Source organism: Chelonia mydas, chromosome 10 (assembly GCF_015237465.2).
Source record: "Chelonia mydas isolate rCheMyd1 chromosome 10, rCheMyd1.pri.v2, whole genome shotgun sequence".
Classification (NCBI taxonomy): Eukaryota; Metazoa; Chordata; order Testudines; family Cheloniidae; genus Chelonia; species Chelonia mydas.
The window spans coordinates 69,856,121-69,861,789 of record NC_051250.2 but is presented as its reverse complement, the minus strand read 5'-3'; positions in this window follow the sequence as shown (position 1 = coordinate 69,861,789).

Below are 5,669 nucleotides of genomic sequence, written 5' to 3'. Positions count from 1 at the left end.
CATCTCGTGCACCCCCCTGGGGTGCGCACACCCCAGTTTGGAGACCACTGCTCGAAGGGTTAAATCTCACCCCTTTTCCAGAGGGCCTGATTGAGATGGTAGGTGCTACCTGAACTGCATGGGGTGGTGCATGGGGCTTATGCTGATTATCTGCAAAGCGTGAGTTTAACCCGAAACAGGCAGCTCACAGGCTGGGTGTGCAGGTTTGGGATCCCCTCTCATTGGTGTCATGTCCTCTAGAGCTGCCACCAGCTCCAGCTGCCTTTGGAAGGAGGAATCCTGGGAGTCTTAACTAGCATGGGCACTTGCCCTTTCCCCGCCCCCTCCTTCTGGCCCAGCAGCCATTGCCTGTGGGGCAGTAATTAGGCGCTCGATGGCTGGAATAACCGAAGCCATAGTAAAGCTCTGCAATGGGGCTGGGGGAAGCGGAATGGCAGCCATGCTATTGAACGTCTAGCTTGTCACCTTCCATGCCACGCAGGGGCCACCTCCTCTTTGAAATGCCTGAGCCATGGGGATGTGCACAAATGGAAGGATGAAGCCTCCCGGGGATGTGTTAGACAAGCTAGATTGTGGGTAGTCCTGAGTCCAACCTCCCCCCTAGCTTTGTTTCTGTCTTAGTTGTGTGATGTGTCCCTTTATGTTGCTCCTCGTTTTATAAAAGCACGTGCATTATCCGACGGTGGTAGCTGGAGAAAGGAGCTGGATTGACAGTGCCCTGGAGAAAAAACAGCTCTGTGTCTTAGCATGGGCAGCAGCGGTGCAAGCTTCATTGCTATGCCAGTGCGCCTCACCCCCTGTTATGCAGGGACCTTTCCCAGGGATCAGTTTCCATGGCCTGTTCAGTTCTTGACCCCCATTGCCGAAGTTGCCAATGAGAAGGACAAGTGGTGCCTGCTTGGATGTGGACACGTGTCTCCTATTAAATAGAGGGCTCATTTGACTCATTTTTCATAGGCCACCCCATAGCCATCAGATAAGAATCTACCAGACCAGGCTGGAATTGAAGTCGGGAAAAATCTTGGTATCCCACTACACAATCCCTTTAGCCAATTAGTCCCCAGTGTGTAGTCCAGTGTGTAGCTGAGATCGGTGCTCAGCACTTATCTGCTTCTTTCATTAGTCTAATAATTGGAGTCATTTTCTGCAGCTCCCAGGTATATGCTAATGTCACCTCCACATTGCATTTCTCAGGCTCATGTCCTCGCGGTATCGGTGCGGTGACTCGATCACATAACTTTGTGGTTCCACAAGTAAGCACCAGGATGCATGCCCTGAGACAAGCAGGAAATTATGCACAAACCCCGGAGCACGCTGTCAAAAGCTCTCCCACCTTCCCTTTTCTCCCACATCCTCCCTAATTTCTTGTAGGCATGAGGAATCAGTTTAAGTTTGGCTGACAACCTGAAGCTGCTCCTGAGCCTGTTTATCTCACAGGGTTACTCTGGGATGCTTCCACACCTCCTAATTCTAACCACAGGCAGCACACACGTAGAAAGGTAACGTGAGCCAATGGCAGAAATTGGCAGGATATAACATAACACCAATGACACAGCCTTCCTGTAACTATAATCTGCCATTTGACCCACTGCCATACTGAGCAGTAGAAAATCCCTAGGGATGGCAGACAGGCCATCACACCACCCACTGGTAACCTCTATTAACACATTTCATTTTGGTTATTTCTACAGAAGTCTCAGTGATGTTGCGACATAGAGGTCCACTGATGGTTCACGACCCTGTGTGAGCAACTCCTATCAGGCCTGACAAACTCACTACACCTAACCCACTGTTTTCATAGTGTTTGTCCAAAAAGCATCTTGTAAGGTATCAAATGAAAGCCAGTGACACACTGGTCATTAATGTCATTGTGAAATGTATGTATTAACACTATATGAGGAGTTACGGATACTTATTGATATAATGCTGTAAAGTCTGTAACCCAACAAAGGCAGAAACTAGTTTCTTCCAGACAGGGGGAAAGGTAGTTATCTCCCAATCTCTAATGTAAATTAAGCATTGCGGAACCAGCAGAAAGGAACACCTATTTGCATGGCATGTCAACAGGAAAAACAGGTTGATAGAGGGATGTGAAACCAACAGGGGTTACCCTGACTATAGAAGCAAAGACAATAAACCTTGGAAAATATAATCATCATCTGCAGAACATTTCGTTATCCATTTCACTGTGGAACACCCTTAGTGGAGCAGAGGTTGTTCATGAAAATTTGGCTCCTGATTTGACTTAAAATCAGCAAGCTCTGCAAAAGGACATTGAGGGTGACAAACTATTGCAGACAAAGGAATGAGCCTGTCACAATTACAAGGTGTTTCTTAGAAGTGTGTTATGCTTTTGTTTCATTTGTAACCATTTCTGTTTCCATTATTCTTACTCAATACTCACTTGAATAGGTGAAGCTCTGTTGTTACTAAACTTGCATTTGTTTTCACCAAGTGCTATTGTTGTCAGGAAGGACCTGATCCTGGGTTGTAGTCTCCCAGCTGTGTGTACATTGTCTCTTTTGAGACAGCAGTCTTGGTCATTTCTGTGAGTGTCCAGTGACAGGCTGGATGCTAAGGGAGCTACTTCTGAGGTGTTTGGGGATGGGAGTACACCAAGTGTTACCTGCAAAGCAAAGTGAAAGCTGGCAGAGCTTCAGAGAAGACTATTTAGCTGGCTAACAGACTGGGGAGACAGGGAGCTGACACCCAGTTTAGCCCCACCAAGTCCCTCTCGTGCTGTGGCGGGACGGGTGGGGGGCAGTTACACAGTGATGCAGAGTCCTAAGTGCCCCCAAGAAAGTGTCAGAGATGTAAAAAGAAAAGGAGTACTTGTGGCACCTTAGAGACTAACAAATTTATTTGAGCATAAGCTTTCGTGAAGTGAGCTGTAGCTCACAAAAGCTTATGCTCAAATAAATTTGTTAGTCTCTAAGGTGCCACAAGTACTCCTTTTCTTTTTGCGAATACAGACTAACACGGCTGCTACTCTGAAACCTGTCAGAGATGTGTCCTCCTGGCCCTGCCTGGAGAAGGAAGCAATTTGTCAAGGGACATGTGAGCGATGGAATTTCCGTAACAAAGACTTTGTCTGGGTGTAACTAGTTCATGAGCTAGAAACCCAGGTGAGAAGGAACACTGACTTTGATGGTGGTTCACACCCTTCCCATCAGGTGAATTGGGCTGGGTTTAGTAGTTCAGCAAACTGGTACTTTTCTCTGGAAGCTGCTACCTCATGCTCCCGAATCAGAGCTTCCACTAAACAAAAAATACTCTGCCCTTCTTTAGAATCCTAGTGTGAAATCTTGGTCCGATGGACCTCATTGGCAAAACTCCCTTTGACTTCAATAGGGCCAGGATTTCACCCATAGATTTTAAACCCAGGAGTAACTACTATGATCTTCTAGTCTGACCTGCAAAATCCAGGTCAAAGAACTTCACCCAAGAATTCCTGCCTCAAGCTTGTGATTAAAACTTGAACATAAAAGATCAAAGGTGATGTTTATAAAAAGAAAGTTGAATGACAGGCAGACAGAGGAGGGGGGAAAAGCCTAGTTAATGGTTGTTTTGTACTTTATTTGAGAAGAGACATCTACATAAACTATGTCAGGAGGGTACAGCTCTACACACAGTTTCATCAATCAATAAATGGAATTGTTAACATAACACTGAGGATATGATACTATGAAGAAGACATAGACACATGACCAAGGAATATTTACAGCTCTAACGTACAATATATTTATATTAGAGAGAGAGAGAGAGAGAGAGAGATGTGTGCGTATGTGTGTATGAACACAGGTGTATGTATATACATACACACGCTCACACAAACAGGTATAAAAGACTTTTTTTTTAAACAAATGTCAAGAAATGAGTTCGTCTTTTATTTGCAGCAGTTGACTATTGGATTGAAAGGTGGACATGGTTTCGTTTTGTGGTGGCTGGTTAGTATTTTTTTAAAATCTCTGTCCTCCAACGATTGTTGACCAAATCGGAATGGTCTCCAGTGTTTGTGTTTCTTTAGTTGTGGGGAGTGTGTGGGGTGGATGACAGAGGGCAACGGGCTGCAATAGGGAGAATGGGCTTGGGGGTGGAGGAGGAATGTGTAAATGGAATGAACGACCTTTGGTGATGCCATTAAATCATCCTTTGTACTAAACATAAATTATCAATAGTTTTAAAAAAATAATTTTCTGTTTCATTTTGAGGCTGGGGACGAGGGAAAGAAGAAGCAAAGGGTGGGGAGAGGGTCCAGGGAAAGGGCAAATACCTCAGCATTTCAGATGTCCCTTAACCTCAATTTCAAATACTTTTTAAAAATTTGTAAAAGGCTTCTATGGGTCTAAAACTATAATGGAATCATGCCCCCCGCCCCAGTGTAGCAAAGAGCTCAATCCAAATTACAATGGGGAGCATACAGGGGAACCCACTTTGGCTAATACCCAGAGCAGAGTTCCTCCCCCTAGCAGTTGGAGCCCCTGGGGAAGAAGGGTGTTGCAGACAGGTTCTAGGGGGTGCCACCACCCTGCCTTTCCCATATTGTCCCATGGGAGAGGATCCTAGTTTTACAGAAGGGGCAGTTCTGGATGGGTCCTAGTATGGCAAAGGGTGTTGTGAAATGGAAGGGGTTGAGAACCACAGCAAGACCTGAAGGCTGGTAGTTCATTTTTGACCCCTTAATCGGGAGACACCATTGATGGCCCCCATAGTGGCTAAGTATCAGGAGGTGATGGCCTCCAGTGTAGACACAGATGCAGAATTTAAAACAGGATCCAAAGAGGCCACGATTGTAGCTTATTGGAATAATGGGTAAAAACAAACAACTCAATCCAGCAAATGTCACTGAGATTTTTGATTTCTGTTCATACAGAGTTTCAATAACGTTAACTGATATTCACATTAGCCTGGTAAAAGTCCCCATTTTGGGATGCTAGCCATGTTCCCCCAACATGTCTGCAAAGACGAGGCCAAGTTCCAACCAGAGGCTGCGTAGGGCAAAATTCTTCTGGGGGAGGGCTGTACATGTGCTCATGAGTTAAGGGTGCATTACAGCACCCCTCAGTGCTCTGTGGCAGCTGCTGGGCTGGTGGGTGTATCCAGCTGCTGCCTCGCCCCCTACTGGAATGTGAATTGTATAGTATGGGGCACCAGCGCAGGCCATTCTACACCTGGCAGAGCCATTCTGTTCCATTAGTAGCTGTGAACAGAGGTACATAGCAGCTGGGACAAAGGCCAACTTATTGGACTCTGATTTTACTTTCACTTTTTTTCCAAGTGGGGCAGAACCACATGGCTAGAATCACTGCTGATGACAACAGCCTGTGTATGCCACCGCAGTTCTTCCCCAATCAAGGGCTCGTCTATCTCTGCAGAACAGAAGCAGGTGAATAGATTTGTTTTGAGAGCTGGTCCATTTTTCCAATGCTGAGAATTATACACCCCTACTGCGGGGGGATGGGACATTTGGACAGACACATGCCACTTACAGCCATCGTCACCGCATCACATATTTAGTATCTCAGGAGGGGAGAATACAGCACCTAATTCCATGCCCAAATACATCCTGCTCTCCCCTCACATCTGTCCCAGGTGCCAGCTGATCCTTCAGATAATGAAACCTTTCTGCATAACTCCTCCGACCCAAGTGTCCAGTATGAACTACATCA